We start from the raw sequence: 21,180 nt of genomic DNA, 5'->3' as shown, positions 1-21,180 counted from the left end.
TACAGTAACTACGTTATTATTGTGTTAACGAGCACGGTAACTAGTTATTATGCCAAAATCAGGAACGCGTTAGTCGTTACTGGGATTTAGATAGGGTCGTTACTCGTTACTTCGTGTGGTGGCTATCGCGGAGCTTCCACAGATTCAATAACATTAGCAAGTGGTGGAGGCCAGCAGGTGGATGAGGGAAAGGGGACGCAGAAGGAAAAGAGACCCGAGGCGGCCGCCGGTCCAAGTGTGAACTGAACTTCAGGTGAGAAGTTATGACCTGCAGTCTATCTGGGTCAGATATAAACCAAGTTTAGGTGGAGTTTATTTTCGTTATTCTGACTTTTTCCGTACTGCGTACTAGCTAGCATGACGGAGTTTCTATACAGCTGGGTGGGTGCTATGATGTTACTGATGTTGAACTTTATTTTGTTCATAAGTTATTAGAGTTGCCAACCGTCCCGTCTGGTATTCAGAGAAAATATTACACGTTTGGTATTGAGGCGAAAAGGAACAGTTTGTCCCGTAATTCAGCTACAATGAAAAAGACACAAAGCTGGAGTTATTCTGTGTCTTTGCTGCACAGCTGTCTCTTCTTCTCTCATTCTCCCCCCTCCCTCTCCCGTTTCTACTTCAATCATGAAAACTGATCAATGATCAGCTGATCGGCTTTTCTCTCTTGTTTGTTTATCGCCCACTTTGCGCCAGAAACAGGAAACCAGCCGATGTCGCGTTAAACAACAGCAGCACGTTTAAGCTTGATCAGCTGTTGTTAGAATTTATTTAATATTAATTTCTAGTATCAGCTGATGTTTGCTGGGGCCACAGCTGTAAAAAAGCTGCTGGTCATGATGTCGGTTTGGTTATCTGGTGAGAGGGAAACATGAAGATGAAACCAGGAGACGTCCTTACTGAATCATCAGAGCTGAACAGGTGATGGAGAAACAGGTTTACCTTTTAGGTGACATAAATGAGTTGAAGGGAAGTTATGAACTGTTTCTGAGAGACAGATAACCCCAGGATCCTTTTTAGGTAGCTGACAGCTGGTAACTGTGCAGGTGCGGATCTAGCAAAGTTTTGCCAGGGGGGCCAGGTAGGGCATTAAAAGGGAGAGGGGGGCACAAAGAAATACTTTTCTTTCTTATTCTCATTTAAAATGTCTAGCTTTTAAAAAATAATTATCTGAATCTTACAACAAAGGATTGATAGATTGATGCATATATACCATCAAAACAGTGTACATCACTGTCACAACAGCGTTTGTTTTCATTCAAAGGCTTTATGATTTTTCCTATAATGGTGGGCCAGTCTCTAGTCAAAATGCCTGGGCCGATTTTTTGTCCCAGTCCAGCCCTGTATGCAGCTCATCTGCAGTCTGGTGTTACCTACATCTTCCTATTCAGAAGGCAGAATTTCTGAGTTCTGAGTACAATCAAAGCACCACGACTGCAGTTTTTGTGTTGGATGTAAAAGGAGAATTCTGAGTAAAACCAAAGTTACTTTCCCTAGTAACTAGTTACTTTGAAAGTAACGAGTAACTTGAAGTAACTGAGTTACTTTTGATAGAAGTAACTAGTAATGTAACTAAGTTACTATTTTAAAGTAACTTACCCAACACTGGTTACAACTGACCCACGTTACAACTATCCCCGGTCTCCCCTACACACATTTTTTGGGTGGTTGCAAATGTAAATTTCCAATAATGTTAGTAACAGTCAGTTAAATGGTAAATGGACTGGCATGTATTAAGCACCTTTCTACTCAATCTGAGCACTCAAAGCTCTAATTTTCATCATTATAAAAATCAGGACCTAGGTAACCCTAGGTCCAGTTATCCTCATCACCTGTTTCCTGACAACACACACAAAAGAGAATATTCTCGTGTGTAAATTTCAAGCTATTCTGTAATTGCTTGTCAGCATTGCTCCTCAGTTTGTTGCTCGTAAAAACCAAATTAGTGTCTGCATGTTGAGAACATGAGATTGGGAAAATGTAATTGCAGCACATCTTGTAATTGTGTCCCCCTGCGGATCAATATGTAGCCTCATTGGGCTCTGATTCAAGTGTCTCACTTGTCACTCAGACACTATTGGATTTTTTGTTTGTGTTCCTGTGAAAAGAACATTGTCTGGGCGCAGACACACTGAGACACATGGAGAAAATCAAATGTCACACACTGACGGTGTGATTTGTCTCTCTGAAGAACATGTTCTTCAATATTCTTAGAAAGCAGGTTCTAATTTTCAATTTAGGGCATAACATTTTTTTTTTAAGAAAAATATTTTACTCAACATTAAATAGTCTCAGATTTATCCCTTTAAAAATAACTACACTCATGTGTAAAAGATGACATAATTTTGTTAACACCAGTAGTGAGAAGATAAATACTTTTATCTGTTTATGGCATTGCAAGATACAAACTAACTGCTAGTCATTGTCAGTGTTGGGGAGTAACGGAATACATGTACCGCCGTTACGTATTTAAAATACAAAATATGAGTAACTGTATTCCGTTACAGTTACCGTTTAAAAAGGTGGTATTTAGAATACAGTCACTTTGTTGAAATAAATGGATTACACGGCGATACTTCCTTGTTTCATATTGTCACGGGTCAGGACTGTTTGGGTTTTGTTTGACAGCTACGTTCTGTTGTTCCAGGCAGCAGCGTTGCGGTTGCCATGGTTACAGGGCGACGCTCTCGCTCTGCGTGTTTCCTGGGTGGGAGAGCACCTTTTTGTTGTTATGCTAAGCTAATAGGCAGAATGCTCTAAAGAATGTAGCCTCATGGGCAGTGTAGTCCGTGCTGCAAGGAGAATGGACTGCCATACTCGTTATGTGTCTGTGAGTGCGAGGTGGGAGAAAAAGGAGAGTTGAAAAGTACGAGTTGTCATCGAGCAGAAACGGGAGCAGGAAGCATGTAAATATAATAATAACCACTGCAGCCAAGAAGAGTGCCTGACGGGGCCAGTTGTAAGTAAGCTATGAAGACTCGACAGTACGCTTTGTTCGTGTTCTCCGACGAAACAATAAGTTCCGTTGCAGCAGCCTTTCAACGCCTCTCTCTGTCTCTTGCTAGCAAACTTGACCCACACAACAAAGTAAAGCTATTTTTCCGGCTATGAGCCCGACACGAACCCGTATTAGTCAGAGGTCCCTTTACTAAGGTTTGGAGTCGCGGACCTTCAGTAATAGCCATAAATCACAGCAATAGTACATTCATGTAGTTGTAAAATGCATGATAATATGTTAAGTAATCCAAAGTATTCAGAATATGTTACTCTCATTGAGTAACGTAACGGAATACATTACAGAATACATTTTGGGGCATGTATTCTGTAATGGAATTTTAAAAGTAACCTTCCCAACACTGGTCATCATTGTTTAACAATTAGATTGGACAATTAGACCATTAATAAAAGCTGGATGTAGCCACCATAATGTCACCAACATGTTTATGACCTTCTGATTTATGATTCCAGTTTGGCCTTTTTTTTTCATTGCTATATTGTTTTTTTCCAGCCTGTATGATCATATTTTGCTAACTGTAATTATTGCTAGCATATAAAAAAAGTAATAATAGAAATTCATTCGTCACAAAACCTCACAAACTGGAGCATTGACTCTCTAAATAGTTGGTAGAAGAGTTGGTACAGTTAACGACACACTAAGTTTGGATTGTTTCTACTTGTATCTCGTTTTGAATCACCCCGAATGTGCATATTGATTTGTCATATTGTTTTAAACCCTCATTTGTGTTTTACCCGTGCATTCTCTGCTAGTGTTTCTCAGGCTCTTCTTTTTTCTGACGGCATGCTGTATTTTTTGTTCACCCTCTGCAAGTGCATCAAAATAACTTTTGTTTTTCTCTATCTGGCATTTGGGTTCTCTTTTTGCTAAAAATATCAGAGCAGGTAATGTTATGTGCAAAATAATTGCATTACAAATGCTCCAAAAAGCACCAACAACACAAACATGGTTGACTGGTCTAGTTACGTGAATACAGTGAACTGTGGTGAAGCCTAGCAGGCAAACAGCGGCCTATTTGTCCGTACTCGTTTTTGGAGTGGGCATTTGAGCGACTGCAAATGAGACGTGCAGTTGCAGCTAGAATGAAACAGCTAGTGTGTCTCTTGACTTTTATAGCTAAAAGCTAATCTGCTTACAAAATTGCTATGATTAGGGATGTGTCATGGTCCTGAGTCTGAGGACTCGGTGTTTTGTGTTTCTTTATATTCTTCTATATTCTTGTTTATTCTGCCTTGTCTTTTGTTTAGGTTTGCTATGTGTCAGTGTGTTTGTTTCATGCCTGCCTGTGTTCCCTCTGTCTGTCCATGCTTCTCTGTGTCTGTTAGTTTCCTGTTTTATTCTGAAAGTTCATGTCTCATGTCAATGTGTTCAGTTTTACCTTTCTCCTCTCTCGTTAGCCTAATTTCTCCCAGCTGTGTCTCCCTCCTGTTGTCCATTTCCTAATTACTCCCCTGTGCATTTAAGCCCTGTGTTTTCCTGTGCTCCCTGTCGCATAGTACCCTCAACTTGCTGTGTGTTTGTGCATGTCCAGTCCTCCAGCACCTCGGTTTAGAGTTTTGTTTTGCTTTTGTAAGTTTTATTTTGTGAATCATTCCTCCAGCAATAAAGCTGTGTTTTCAGTTTATTCCCGTCTCCCAGAGTCCTGCAATTTTGGGTCCACCACTTCTGCTTGCCTGCCGCACAGCCAACCATGACAGGATGTTACAATACCAGAAATTTAGCAGACGATACTAACGCACATAGAATCACATACTTACTTCTCTACACCCAATTTAATACCATGGTTTAAAAAAATACAAACAAACAACAAAAACGGAGTGATTATCCCATCTCTGACATGGTGATGGCAGACCAGTTATTTAAAATTTTACCATTATAGTTTGACAGGACACAGACTAAAATGTTAGGATGGTTGCAGAGTAGCCTTGTAACGTTACTATGAGGTATGATGATCATTACATAATGTTAGCCTAAGCTTTTGTATAACAGTAGCCATTGTGAAACATAGTTGATTTTGCAGTATGATAAATTGCACAGTATTTCCATACCTGACTCTTACATCTTTTTTTAATCAAGGAGTCAGGGTGGCGCTACCACAATAGCTGCACTTTTTTTATTTTTTTTATTTCCACGTGTAGGTTTTGCTGTGCCATTTGTACTTTTTCCTGTCCTTCTGCAAGTCCTTCTTCTTCTCCAGCGAGTAAGAGTTGACACAAACTGCAGTTGTCTTGGCCAATTCCAATTTCTGACTTATTTATCTATTGTTACGGATTCAAATATTGGGAATGGATACAGGAGGAAAACCAAAATAACAACACTGGTCCGGCCGGGTCAAGTCAAACGATGATTTAATGAACACACGCGTGGGAGATGGACACCATACAACAGACAGCATCAGATCTCAAAATGGTGGAGCCTTGATCAAACTCTTATAGCCTCTAGTGGCCCCCACCTAATCATAAAAGCCTAAACATTCACATTCTTTCTCTCACACAGCGCCTAAGCTACGACCTTGGCTCCCTGTTTATCTGCTCCTGCTGAGATGGGGCAGTATGCTCTGTTCTCTTCTAATCAGACAAATGAGACGATGACTTTCTGTGAACAATATTTTCTTAGAACTCAGCAGTATAATACATCATAAAACAATATCATTCATTCACAATAAATCAGCAGTCTAATGTAATGCAAATCAGTTTGCCAAATGTAATAGTTATCACCTTCTTCTAATTCAGGAGCATAATGCAAACTAAAACTACATAATAATTCACAATCTTTAATTAGGGGTCTAACATGGCATAAAATAATATCATAATCCGACAATTCCCCCTGATGAGCTCTTTAGACTTAAAGAGCTCACTTACACCCTGCAATCCAGTGTTGCCGGGTTCATTTCTCCTTACTCCTCAGGCCCTTTGTCCCCCTGTTGGGTGAACCATATGTGAGATGACCTCTGTGTTTGCGCAGTTCAGATGCAAGAAAAACTTTTATTACAACAACAACAGTAGGTACAGATGATACTCCCATCACTCCCCAGTTCTCCCACAGCTTTATTTCGGTGCTACCTTATACCCTCCAAACGTACTCAGACTAGAACCTCTGTCCGAGGAGCTTTTAACCTTTATTTTATGGCTGTAGGCACCAGTGTCTTCCAGTCGGGTGATCCTCTGCTCTTGTTTCCTTCAACCTCAGGGGTTAGACAACCCTTCAGTCGTTGCACAGATCAGGGGATTATTCTGCCCCGATTTCAAACAATGATCTGTGTATTCTGGGATCACAGCTGTGTTCCCCAGGAAAAGGAACAGAAAGGTGTTCTCCTTATGACCAACAGCCTCTCGAACGTCGTTGGTGTGGTGTTCCTGGATTTCCGTCAACCCCTTCATGATTATTGCTGTGTTTATGGGATCCATCCTTTTGAGGTGACTAACTGGAGCCCAAAATGCCATGACACTTGAACCCAGTTGATGTTTCCGCAGTCACCGTGTCTGTCTCTACTGCGAAGGATCCTCGTATATCTGTGACCTCGTCTGGTGTCTGTTCCTTTCTCTGTAAGAGACAGAAAACCAAAACACCTCTCTTCCTAGCTCTAACAATCTAATGTTGCTGTCTACTGATCTTTTGGTGATTCAGAATTTGTTTAAAATATTCAGAATGTCCCAAGGACTTATCCTAATTTAGTGTATGTGTGTGTAAGCGTGTTTGCATTTAGCCTGCTGCACTCAAGGCATTTCTTACACTTTATCAGTCCGGACTATCGCCGAACGAAGCTTATGACCTTCAAAAAACCGAGTGCCAACTCATTATAAGCACATTTGCAAGATATGTATAAAAATGATTAAAACCACTCATTCTAATAAAAGACATAAACAAATTAGCCATTTCTAATTCTAACATGTGTCCATTCAATGAAGCTAGAAAATTAAAAGAAGAGGTTAGTGACCTCATATCTTAGAAAGTATCAGACTTTCTCCTATCCAGTGTCGTTGCTCCAGTCTTGTTATCCTGTGTTAGGGAATGAAATCAATTTAATTGTCATGTTAGATCTGTTCAACTCCTGGCTCCGCCCAGAGCCTGCGTCTTCACAATCGTCTACAAACAAAACCTGTATTATTATGAACTTCACTTCAACATGAACTTGTTGACTACTTTTGACACCTGTAGATAGAAGATTAACATGGGGTTATCACAATCACTGTAATACAAATGTTAATATGTCAATAGCTTCAATAAATGTTCAGTGCAATGCTTGTTATATGATTCTGATGTAACAATAATACTGATGCTAAAATAACAGTAAAACACACCCTTTTTATCCCTTACTAACCACAGCAGGGGCATCTATGTTTTGATTCAGCCATGAAGCTCACCTGATTCATCACTGAGCCCCACTGGCACTGGCATTTGACAGGGTGGCGCTGCATATTCTTCCTTTAATGTCACTATTTTCAATCTGTTAATTAGAGTGCTTAAACATGAAGTAGACTACGTCCACTACAAGTCAATACAACTGTGAATGTGGGCAATTATCAATCTATTACCAATCAATAACAAAAGATAGCTTTTATTTTTATGCATGCTTTTAGTCAACCACTCACCCACAGGATCTCCAATCCCAGAAAATTCCTTCTCTTCCTTTAATAAGTCTGTCCTCCTTCCATGCCCTGGTAACTGGTCCATCCAGAGCTGTATCATTATGAAATATACATACAACAAGCCAAACCCCACCTTGGTCACACCAACCCTTTTCCGCCCTGAAGATGTCCAACGCCATCTTAGTCTGGACTGTCAAAGGTGACTTTAACGCTGACTGTTCCGACAATCCATGTATAACATTTCCTGGTCAGATTAGCCAATCCCTGCACACTGGAATAAACATAATCAACATGATCAACATTTTTCCTGCGTGTTTTTCACCATCTTATTGATTCCAACGCTCCATCCTTATGTGGTTTGCTACATTATGTTTATCTAGAACTCCACTCTGTCTCTAAATGTTTGAAGAATTTTTCATGTTTGGGGTCAAGTTTTAAGAATTTGACCATACGTGAAATTAATAATGTTATCACCCCCATCGGGGCTTACCTTTCCCACTTCTGATGATATTCCTCCCTATTCTTTGCAAGTACCCAATTTTGGTGGCGAGAAACTGTTGGTGTGGTCAAGTGGGCGCTGTAAAAACAAAAGCTCAGGACAGAACAGTTATCAGTCATGTACTTCATACAAAATTAGCATATATTGAATTTCATATTGATCCTCTGAGTGTAATGGTACATTTTAATTTAAATTTATCAAAGCTAAACACAATAATTTTTCTTTATTTTGCTCTTGTTCTTGTGCAGCACCACATCTCAGCACATGCCCCTGTCGGTTCTATCTTACTTTTCTACATTATTGACTATTTCAATGGAGAACCTAAATGACGTGGACCAAGGTTTGTCATTACATATCTCTATTTTGAATGTGACAAGTCTATCATTCAGTCTATCTTTTTCTATCAAAATTAATTGACTCTTTACAGTGGCCTGCTATGGTTAATAATAACATGTTCAGTCATGAGTGAAATCAAAGCTTCTCTTGACTTTAGCATTTAACATTCCCAACAATATAATGTGATGCATTAATCAAAACACAGCTAATAAAACACAATTTTCTTAATGGAAACATCAGTAGCTCAAAATTAGCAACCAAAGGGTTAAGTCTGCAGTTCACACTCATGTGAAGCTACAGCCTCCCCCTTTAGTCTCTGTCCTCCTTCTACTCCTGCAAAAACAAAACAAAGCAAGACAAAACATCCACCCTTCTTTTACAGGCTGGGTGAATTGTTTGTAGACATGTACTAATCCTAAAGTCGGTACCGTTTTTGTCTCAGTATCAAGTCAGTTAAAACTTTTAGTCGTCAGTCCATCACAGTCCAGTCACATGCATACATTCACACACATTCATACCAGATATTGCTGATAATGGAGTCTCACACGCAACCTAATCAAGCCTCCATCACCAGCAAGATGACGTCATCATTTTAAAGGAAAACAGTTCCTTGTTTTTTGGACTGGATTGACTCGCTGCAATCCTTTTAGGTTCAGGACTTCTCATGTGATCAATGTCCCATATAAGTGAATTTCTCCAGAGCCCATTATAATCATGGAGAAAAATACTTTGCAACTGTTTTCAGTAAGAATGTTTTATAGCGCTTTAAAGTTCAATCTCTCAGGCCTGGATTAAAGAGCTGATTTGTTAAATCAGGAACTCACAAAATACCAAAATATCACCACCGGTGGATCACTCCTCTCAGATGTTCTTATTTCAGTGCACTGTAACAAAAGCAAAGACAAACGTAACCAATAAAATACTCATATAATAACAAATACTGGGGCCCGTTGGAAACATGTCCAAGCATAAAACCATCTTTCTCTCTCTTAGAGAAAGAAAACAATCCAAACCTCACTTATAAAATCAACCTAGTGTTAAGCAAAACCCAAAATCAACCAAAACTTCACCAGAAAGTTTTCCTCCGTCCCGGGACAATATTGTGTAGGCATACAGGTACCGTAACTTCTTTTTGCACTGACAAAAAACATGTTGGACTTATTTGATTCAATAGTGGACACTAGTTGCACACAAATGTTTTGCTTTGGTAAAAACTTAAACAACTGAGTTAAATCAACACAACCTTTTCATATTCAGTAAACCTGTGCATTTTGAGTTCATATTACACGATTAAGACATGTTCAGATGGAGTAAGTTAAGCTCCTGGAATATTTTAATCCTTCACAATTCTGTCATTTTATTTCAACACTATTCAATAACTTTTATCCAAATTCTACTTGGTCCCTTAAATACTACATGTTGTCTTCATATTGCCTACGGTTCAACAAAGTCTAAATTCTGGTTACCATAAAAATTGAATGGGTCTACACCAACTACCATCCTCCTATCTTTATCCTGATTGCAGGAGGGCTGGGAAATAACCCTGAAGTGATAGGTTACGAGGCAGGGTGCACCCCGAACAGGCCACCAGTCTATCACATAGAAACAAACAACCATTTACACTTACATTCACAGATAATTTAGAATCATCAATTAACCTAGCTCTAACAGCTGCATGACTTTTCACTGTGGCCGGAAACCAGAATACCCAGAGAAAAACCACTGCAAACTAACCAGACTGTGGACTTGCACCCAGGACCTTCTTACTGTGGAGCAACAGCACTCACCAGCATGCCAACAATGTAGGAAATACAGGGAAGCTATGATTTCCTGTTGAATTTTGTACAGATCTTTAAAGCCTGAGGCAATTGTGTTAAATACACGTGGGATGCTTACGTAAATCCAAGGGCTGGCCCCCTTTTCTTTTTTTTTATTTTATATTTTATTATTTATTTATTTATTTATTTATTTTTTCAGTGTGTTCCTCCTTCAATTAAATCTCAATCACAAAAATGTGGTGCTCCGAAATAAGGCTCACACCGTTAATTCATCATTTTCACTCTGTACCACTGCTCCTTATCAGGCTGTGCGAAGCACCGTAAAACAATTCAGTCGAGGCCTTGAGCCATAAACAGACATCACTCACAGACATTGTTTTCATAACCAAACTGCTCTAGACCCTGTCCCCTAAATCTACACAAATGCCCTCTGGGTGACATGAAATGCATTTAACCAATTAACAATCAATGGCTTCTTGTTGTTGTAACAAATTCTGTATTTGGACGTTTGTGTGCAACATTTTGCGTATCAGCATAGCATTTGTTAGTAAAGCATTCTTCATTGCATCAGCGTGTGTGTATCACTCTTCATTGCCCAAGCATGTATATGTGTGTGTGTGTGTGGATCACTTCTCAGTGAATTGAATCAGCATTTCGATTTGTGTGCGTGTGTGTGTATCATTTCTCAGTCAATCAACGAGTGGATATGTGTTCATATGTGTGTTTCTCTTGATTCTGAGTCAGTGTATGTAGATGTGTGTGTTTGTGTGTGTGTTTGTGTTCATCACTTTCCTGTTCTGGTGTTCTGGGTAAACCATGGCCTGAAGCGCGCTCTGGGGTCCTGCCTCCCCCTTTTCAGTCCGTTTGGGTCCATTGGTGCTGCTGCCCAAAGTTCTCTCCATACTGGTTCTGGCCCCAATTGAGGCAGTCCTTTTCTCCAGTGTCCTGCATCTTCTCCTTGTCCAGCTCCTCCTTAACTTGACCCTTTTGCTTCTGTAGCTCCTTCAGGGTTTGCTCCTGCTGTTGGAGCTTCTCGTCAGGTTTGACAACCTCCTGCTCCCGCAAGCTCCGGCCTGATTTAAAGTCCTGTATCTGGGACTCTAAGCCTGACTGATGGGTTCGATTAGCAGCCAGCTCCTCCTGAGCCATGCTCAGTTTCTGCTCTGATGCCTTGAGCTCTCACTGAGGGCAGAAACCTCAGTCTTTTCCGTACACGTCAGATTGAAGTTTATTGATGTTTTCCTTGCTTTGCTCCACGGCCTTCTGCAGCTCTGCTGTCCGGCTCTTCTCAGAGGTCAGCTCCTGGCTGAGCCCCGACACCTGTGCCTTCAGCTTATGTTCTTCTGCTGCTTTTGTCCAATCTGAGGTGCCTTCTGACCTCAGTTACTCCTCGTGTCTCTGGCACGCCCTTTTTGCTGCCCGATCCTCCGTGTTGGTCCATCACTGTCCTGCACAGTTTTAATGCAGAGTTGTTAAGGTCAGCATTCTTTTGCTCGGCCTCACTTTTCATCCGGGCTTAATAGGCGTCTCGTCACAGCTCTGTCAGCTGAAGCTGTCTGGAAATCTCCCCCGTGTAGTGAAACGGGCCTTGGATTTAACGTTCTCCGTCTCCGCTGCATGAGATCTTTTTCCTGCAGCACTGTTGACATTCTCAGGCTGTTGTTGTGAGTCCAGCTGCTGTAGCATTTGGTCAGGGTCACATCAAAGATGGTAGAAGGGAGAGCCAAGATGGTAGAAGGGAGAGCAAAGGTAGTAGAGGGGAGAGCAGGAGTCCAGGTCAGCCTCGGCTTTCCGGGCCGATAAAGCAGCCTGTAATTAAGCATAAAGAGAAAAAACAAAAACAAAACAAAAACAGACGAACAGGAAAATGATGTTGTTTTGGCTGTGTTATTCAGAGAGGGGCCAGGCCCTGTGTCAGCCTTCTCCCCCCTTTTTTTGTTTTTTCTCACTATATAATCAACTCCTAACCCACCAAGTTGACAGGACAACACAGGTACACGTTAAAATTCTTAAGATCATGTTTAATAATTCAAAAAAGGAATTTTTATTTCATTCAATAATCTCTTGTATTAATCAATCACAGGAAAACATGTCACAATTTGACTCTTTTAACCACTAAATTTGTTGTTTCATCACTGGTTTGTGATTTACCAGTGTCTGTCTTTTTGAAGTCAAGTTGTTGTCCTGCAACCCAGAGAGTTTATTTGTTAGTAGTGGATAGACTTTATCATTTAACATCAGGTGTATGTTAAGTTTTGCTGCTTTAACCTTGCTGGAAAATCTTCACGTGTTCATGAATGTAAGCTGTTTCTTCATTGCGTGTATGTGCGTTTGTGGGTGGGTTATTTTAACTTTTTTCTCAAACAAGGCATTTCTCTAATTGTGTGTGTTTTTAATTTTGTTTCCCAAATTTTGATTTCCCACCTTAAATAACAGCATTCCATGTCTTCAGCCAGGAATTAGAGCTTGCTTGTGAGATTCAGGGACACATGGTGCCAAAAACAATTCAGTGAAAAACTTGCCTGAAAATTTCCAGTGATGGTAACCGATAACTGGAGGAGAAGATGTCCTTTAAGCTTCTTTTTCGGGTGGGGACAAAGTGAGAGGTCAAACTGTAAAATTTTGAGCCAGAGCTTGGCCTGTGTGTCGTCCCAATTTTGTTAATCTATCCTTTTGCTGGTGTACTCAGGTCTCCAGGTTGAGAGAAATCCACCTGTATTAAGAGACTAAAACATTCATTTACTATTTTTCTTAAAACATCCATTTAGTTCATCTACCTAGATTTTACTCTCTCTCTTGGTGCATAGTTCACACAGTCAGGCAGTTGCCTTTTATGGGCATGCAAGTTTCCGGTCACTTACCCCCAGCAGCTGCGAAGCCGTCTCTCCCATATCAAAACTCAGCCAAACATTAAACATTCACCGTAGTCATTCAAAACTTTATTTGTAATATTATAATCAGCAAAATCAGCGTTTTAATTACAGGCATGTATCATTGTTTGCAAATCATACTTATAAAACTCAATAACACGCTAAACAGGAAGTCCTCTGTGGGCTTCACAGCAGCCACCTCATTTGCATGTTCACACACTATCTAAAAATAGCTCGCAGCGCTGCAGCGCGCTATCGTCACACACAGCCTCGTTTCACACTCAACTTTTTATTATATTACAAAGACGTCTTATATTTACACTCACTCTCAGGCCTGAAAGTTTTAGCGCCTACACAATTTTGACAAATTTAAGATAACGGGTCCAACCGAAGAAAGTCCAACTTTTTTGTAATCAATTAACCAGTATCAGCCTCTAACTGTATCTGGCCTCATCTCTAAAGTCCCTAACTCAATTTAAAGTGTCCAAAAAAGCGCAGATAAGGAGCCTCTAACTCCTAGCTTGTTCCAGGATGCCCTGTACCCCACAGTCAAGCCAACTGAACTAACCCTGTTCGCCGACAGGTCAAGGTCGCGCGTCCGCGGCCAGGAGGGAGCGTAACCTCCGGGCTATGCGCCTCTTAGTGGCCTCTAACCACCGTTCTCACAAAATTTATAATACTTTTAAACCGCCGTCAACCCTCTAAAACAAGAGTATGACTGACGCAGATGCAACGTTATGGACAATGGAGCCTCTAACTCTCAACATGGCCAACACAGATGCAATCCTTTAGACCAATGGAGCCTCTAACTCACAAAATGACCAATTCCCTATCAAACTACCTGAGCCTCTAACTCAGTATTATTTTACTTTACCTTGAGCCTCTAACTCAGTATTATTTTCCTTTATCTTGGGCCTCTAACCCAGTATTATTACTTATAAGCTTATTTCAAGTTTCAAAACTCATGAGATTTTTCATCAAAATCAAAACAGGCCTTCACCAGTAATTTCAGTGAGTAGACTTTTAATTTATACAGTCCAATTTGGCACAGTTTGGATTTACATTCAACAGGTTGTGCCTCACCTTTAAATGTGCCGGCTTGCCCACTCACGTCAGACCACTGGCTCGTGCCTGCCCGTTCAACCACCTCGGACCGTCCAAACCTCCAAAACTTCCATCCCAATACCACAGGACGAGCCCCCAAAACTGTTACGGATTCAAATATTGGGAATGGATACAGGAGGAAAACCAAAATAACAACACTGGTCCGGCCGGGTCAAGTCAAACGATGATTTAATGAACACATGCGTGGGAGATGGACACCATACAACAGACAGCATCAGATCTCAAAATGGTGGAGCCTTGATCAAACTCTTATAGCCTCTAGTGGCCCCCACCTAATCATAAAAGCCTAAACATTCACATTCTTTCTCTCACACAGCGCCTAAGCTACGACCTTGGCTCCCTGTTTATCTGCTCCTGCTGAGATGGGGCAGTATGCTCTGTTCTCTTCTAATCAGACAAATAAGGTGATGACTTTCTGTGAACAATATTTTCTTAGAACTCAGCAGTATAATGCATCACAAAACAATATCATTCATTCACAATAAATCAGCAGTCTAATGTAATGCAAATCAGTTTACCAAATGTAATAGTTATCACCTTCTTCTAATTCAGGAGCATAATGCAAACTAAAACTACATAATAATTCACAATCTTTAATTAGGGGTCTAACATGGCATAAAATAATATCATAATCCGACACTATGTATGTCTGAATGAATTTTTGCGGATTATAATTTTTATTCTAAGAACTATAACTGAGAGCATATACATACAAGTAAAAAGAAAATGTTCTTCAATGCCTATTAGTATTATCATGATAAAGTTACTAAACTTTACAATTTCTCACAAATTATAGCATGTTATAGGCTACACAGATAATTAACTGAAATGAGATTTTACCTTACTAAAAGCAGAGCTTGTGATTACCTCTGAGCTCTGAATAGCTTATCTTCAGCCACTTTGTCTTTGTTAGCTTCTATGAAATGTCCACATTCAGCTGGGTCAAGGTGATTTAATGGGGTTTCCAGTCAAAATATCTTTGTGGAATGCCCCACCAAACTTGGATTTCACACTTGGAAAGTCAGAGCAGATTAACATACCCCAAGTTAGCAATCCAAGATGGTGGCACTGGATGTAAAAAGTAGTAAAACTGTAAACTTTTAATCTGTACTGCAACTGTTGTGGGGTTTTTTGACTTACTAAAATAAGCCATCTCAGAGCACTGAGTACTTTCTATCAGTCTGTCCATGAATGTGTTTTTTAGCTGCTTTGCTAAGAACCGAAACAAATCCTGTTTTCCCCAGCTTCTTCTGGATCACACTAACTTAGGAGTGACATCACTCCAGAGTTCTGACATGTGAGTTCCAAGATATCTGGAACACAACTTAAGTGTCTGAATAAGTTTGTTGTTCTGTACGATCTGTACGGTTTATTGTACGATCTACTAGAGCAGGGCAATATGACCAAAAATATTTATCACGATACACATTTGAAAATTTTCAATAACAATATAACTGACGATATAAATGACACTAGACAAAATACTTTACAACTCCTCAACTTTATTAGTGCAAAAAATAAAACAACCATCAATGTATTTTCACTTACACAAGCAGCTTTTTTAAGTGCATCGAAGTTATATAAAAAATTTGCAGTGCAAATGCAAATTCCTTGCTGACAGTTTAACCAAAAGGCATTTCCAGTGGAAATTGGCCGACATATCCTCAGCATAACCATGTATAATATCCACAAAACTTAAAAAGAGGTTATACACACACAATACGGTAATATTATGTTGAAGCACAGTAGGTATCACTCCGCGAGGCTCCTGCCTACGATAGCCGTAATGCTCCGACAATCCATCAAGTGTTGCGGATTCGTAGCTTAGCAAAGTCGTGGTAAAAAATTTGACAGATTTTTGAGCGCCGTGTACCACATAAAATCGTTTCGAGGTCAGTAAACACAACCAGAATTCATACATAAGGCACATGGGATTATAAGGGGCACTGACGAGTTTCAGAAAAATCAAAGGATTGATTTTAAGTATGCCGTATTTTCCAAAAAATACGGTAATAATGACAGCCCGCTAGCATGCTTTACCAAAAATAGTGCTTTGTTGTGTATCTGACGGACGAAAGCTAAACCAGTTCCACACCACTGAAGTTGCAGCATTTTTATAAACCAATTCTGGTTCATCTTTTTCATTTAACGATCCACTTTTGCTCTTCTCATTCTACTTCGCCGCCATATGGGTATGTAAACAAAGGCACTGCGCATGCGCATTTTACCCATATTCTATCGCGATATTTCATTTTCTTATCATTGCCCAACATTACAACCGGTATTACCGTGAACGGTATGATATAGCCCAGCCCTACGATCTACTGTACAATATAAAGCGTCTACTGTTGTGATTTGGCGCTCTATAAATAAAATTGAATTGAATTGAACGTTTTCAAGGTGGCCCCCTTACGGTTTTCTTTGGCAAACTTTGTGTCTTCACTCACATTAAAGACCATCCACACTAATGATGCATCTCTAACACGAACACGAGGTATAGTTCTGAAAAAACAAAACAAAACTAGGTGCTGTCACATTTTTAGAATTTTGGTATCCTAAGTATCATTTCTAGTGACATCTCTAGTGTGAATCTTCTTATCTAACTGTCAGCTAGACAAGAAGACAGGCGATAGACTGAAAAGACAAAAAAAACAGTGCCATTTAGGAGTTGTTAGTTGATTCTGAGCTGAATGTCTGTCAGCTCTCATCTGGTGTAGTTGAGGGCTGTTAATGGGATTGGGAATATTAAAACTACGAAACACTGGGGGGGAAAACATGGCAAGAGCAATTAGAAGTGAAAAGACAAATGGCAGGTGGTAAGCCAGAGGTGGAATGAGGTTGTGTTAAAGATTACAGGTTTAGTGTAGGTAGAGCAGCTATTATGACACAGGAATCGTATTAGTTCTCAGCCAGATTATTTAATTCTTGGAATGAATTAAATAATCAGACACAAGAAGCTGAAGCTGCCTGGTTTACATGGCCACACCTATTCCTGGTCATAACCCATATCCTGATTTTGTCATGTTTTGTCATGTCATGGAAAAATTATGTTAAGTTACACAGAGAGAAGCTCATGTCCACACTTAATAAACAGGGCATGACTGTGGCAAATCATAGGCAACCAGGCAGACCTTGTCTTTTGTAGGGTAGACCTGGGTTACAAATGGGCTTGCAGGTGAGCAATAGGTGGGCCCCATATGAGAAAGCAGATTAGATATGTAGAAGGGTGTCACCTGACATTGAGATGAGCTGCTCTGCAGGGATTGTGGCTGAGCTTAGTTGTGGCAGCTTTGTGCAGTACCTGGATTTTTGTTTTGAATGAGTGTGAATTGTACTGGGAATGTTTACTTTCAGAAACTGTGGGAGACAGGCTGATATCTTTATACACACACACACACAGTATACAAATATGGTTTGCTCCTGCCAAGTGACCAAATCTTAACAATTACTGTTGTCAGGGAAACTGTGCCTGCCACTGTCTCTTTTTCCAGCACAGAGGGCAGAGGGATGAAAAGAAACGTGTGTGCTCCTCATAGCTGTGCAAAAAGCTCCGGAAACTTACTCCACTCTATCAAATAAGGTCCAACCCATAAACAAGTAGTCTCAAAACTTACGTTAGACTCTGTGTCCAATAAAGATATAATGTGAACAGTTAGTTTCTTTTTTTCCGCCCTTTCAAATGTCTAAGAGACACCAAGCAATTAGGTCAACCAGAACCCTAAGGTGCTGTGGTGGAGAGGAGAAAGGCAGTGGTGGGAAATCAGGGGAGAAAAACATATACAGGGATTTTTTGGGAGACAAAAACAGGAGTACAGAGATGGGAAAAGGAATCCAACTGCACTGGAGCGCACAGCAGAGGAACCAATTCACACTGCATTATAGCTCTAAATTGCGCTGCCTTATGTTTGTTCATACGCTTTGTATACATACATATGTATGCATATATATATGTAAAAAAAACAAAAAACACCCAGCTTGCCCCTGCGGGCAGTTTTATCCTTCAAGCTCGAGTCTTCTACCAGAGGCCTGGGAGCTTGAGGGTCCTGCGCAGTATCTTAGCTGTTCCCAGGACTGCGCTCTTCTGGACAGAGATCTCCGATGTTATTCCCGGGATCTGCTGGAGCCACTCGCCTAGCTTCGGAGTCACCGCACTTAGTGCTCCGATTACCACGGGGACCACCATTACCTTCACCCTCCACATCCTCTCGAGCTCTCCTCTGAGCCCTTGGTATTTCTCCAGCTTCTCGTGTTCCTTCTTTCTGATGTTGCTGTCATTCGGAACCGCTACATCGATCACTACGGCCGTCTTCTTCTGTTTGTCTACCACCAATGTGTCCGGTTGGTTAGCCACCACCATTTTGTCCCTCTGTATGGAAGTCCCACAGGATCTTAGCTCGGTCATTCTCCACCACCCTTGGGGGCGTCTCCCATTTTGACCTCGGAACTTCCAGGCCATATTCGGCACAGATGTGTCTGTATACTATGCCAGCCACTTGGTTATGGCGTTCCATGTATGCCCTGCCTGCTAGCATCTTGCACCCTACTGTTATGTGCTTGATTGTCTCAGGGGCATCTTTACACAGCCTGCACCTGGGGTCTTGCCTGGTGTGATAGACCCCAGCCTCTATGGATCTTGTACTCAGAGCTTTGTTCTTGTACTGCCATTATTAGTGCCTCTGTGCTGTCTTTCAGTCCAGCTTTGTCCAGCCACTGGTAGGATTTCTGGATATCAGCCACCTCCTCTATCTGCCTGTGGTACATACCGTGCAGGGGCCTGTCCTTCCATGATGGTTCCTTGTCTCCCTCCTCTTTCCTGGGTTTCTGCTGCCTGAGGTATTCACTGAGCACTCGGTCAGTTGGGGCCATCTTCGTGATGTATTCTTGGATGTTCGTTGTCTCATCCTGGACTGTGGTGCCCCCTTCCTTCCGCTTAGCATCCAGCCTCAGGGTGCTGGACTTGGGGTGAAACCCTCCATGCATGGTAAGGAGCTTTCTTGTCTTTATGTCAGTGGCTTCTATCTCCTCCTTTGGTCAGCCTATTACCCCAGCAGGGTACCTGATCACGGGCAGGGCGTAGGTGTTGATAGCCCGGATCTTGTTCTTACCGTTCAGCTGACTCCTCAGGACTTGCCCGACCCTCTGCAGATACTTGGGGGTTGCAGCTTTCCTAGCGGCCTCTTCATGGTTCCCATTTGCCTGCGGGATCCCCAGGTACTTGTAACTGTCCTCTATGTCTGCAATGTTGCCTTCTGGTAGTTCAATCCCCTCAGTTCTGACTACCTTCCCTCTCTTTGTTACCATCCGACTACGCTTCTCCAGCACGAACGACATTCCGATGTCATTGCTGTATATCCTGGTGGTGTGGATCAGTGAATCGATGTCTCATTCACTCTTGGCATACAACTTGATGTCATCCATGTACAGGTGGTGGCTGGCAACTGCTCCATTCCGTAGTCGGTATCCGTAGCCAGTCTTGTCAATTATCTCACTGAGGGGGTTCAGGCCTATGCAGAACAGCAGTGGGGACAGAACATCTCCTTGGTAGATCCCGCACTTGATGGTGACTTGTGCTATGGGCTTGGAGTTGGCCTCTAGTGTTGTCCACCACATCCCCATTGAGTTCCTGATGAAGGCTCTTAGGGTCCTGTTGATCTTGTACAATTCTAGGCATTCCAGTATCCAGCTGTGGGGCATTGAGTCATAGGCCTTCTTGTAATCAATCCAGGCAGTGCACAGGTTGGTCAGCCTGGTCTTGCAGTCTCGGCTGACTGCTCGGTCTACCAGTAGCTGGTGTTTTGCGCCTCTGGTATTCTTGCCCATCCCTTTCTGTGCCCCGCTGATGTATTGACCCATGTGCCTGTTCATCATAGCCGCTATGATGCCTGACAGGAGCTTCCACGTGGTGCTGAGGCAGGTTATTGGTCGGTAGTTGGAGGGGACCAGTCCCTTCTGGGGGTCCTTGAGGATCAGGACTGTCCGGCCTTCGGTTAGTCATTCCGGGTGTCTCTCGTCAACTAGCAGCTGGTTCATTTGTGCGGCCAGCTGCTCGTGGAGTGCAGTCAGCTTCTTCAGCAAGTAGGCGTGAACCATGTCAGGGCCTGGTGCTGTCCAACTCTTTATACTGGAGACCCTTTTTTGGATATCTGCAACGGGGATGGTTACTGGACCCTGTTCGGGGAGGTCGCTGTGGTCTGCCCTCAGATCCACTAGCCAGTGAGCATTGCCATTATGGGTTGCGTCCTTCTCCCATATGCTCTTCCAGTATTGCTCCGTCTCCAGCCTTGGTGGTGCTGTTCTCATATTGTTCCCCTGCCACTGAGAGTACACCTTGGCTGGTTCCGTGGAGAACAGCTGGTTTATTCTCTTGCCTTCTATCTCTCTGGTGTACCTCCTCATGTGGCTGGCCCAGGCTGTGAGTCGTTGCTTGGCAGTTTCCAAGGCCTCAGGTATGGACAGCTTCCTGTACTTCTTAGGCACCTTCCTCATTGCGCCTTTTTGCAACTCCGATAGTTGGCTAACCTCCCTCCGTGCTACCTTGATCTTAGCCTCTAGCCTCCTTCTCCATGGAGGGTACTGCCCCTTGTGGCTGTTCAACTTGTAGCCAAGCATCTCACTGATCACTGCTGCCGTATTGTAGATCAGCTTGTTAGTGTCTGTAATTGTGGCTGTAGGTATCGTCTGTAGTGCTGCATTAACATCATCTAGAAGACCTTCTGAGGGTACTTCACGTAATCTTGGTAACCGGCTACGGGGGGTCCAAGTTTCAAGCTTGGCCATGATCCTATCTTTCAGGTAAGTTCCTCTCGCACTCAACGATCCTTCTCCTATCGCACTTGGGGCTTGGTACCCAATCTCGGGTGGGGGTGATGATATCTCCCCCCTGACCTGGCGTCCTGGCTCCCCCTTGCCGTAGCATTTATGTTGTACCTCGTCAATCTCTAGCTGTGAGAGCAGTCCCTTCTTTTGA

The 21,180-nt window shown here is 41.9% G+C and overlaps 1 protein-coding gene across 2 annotated transcripts in view; it reads left to right on the top strand.

The window, feature by feature from the left end:
- LOC146500253 (amine oxidase [flavin-containing]-like) overlaps positions 1-21,180 on the top strand; it is a 67,217-nt gene that overhangs the window by 15,884 nt on the left and 30,153 nt on the right. The gene's annotated exons all lie outside the window — the stretch shown is intronic.

This window comes from Neolamprologus multifasciatus, chromosome 16 (genome assembly GCF_963576455.1).
Source record: "Neolamprologus multifasciatus chromosome 16, fNeoMul1.2, whole genome shotgun sequence".
Classification (NCBI taxonomy): domain Eukaryota; kingdom Metazoa; phylum Chordata; class Actinopteri; order Cichliformes; family Cichlidae; genus Neolamprologus; species Neolamprologus multifasciatus.
Note: the sequence above shows the minus strand (reverse complement) of the source record. Positions and strands in the feature narration are given on the sequence as shown.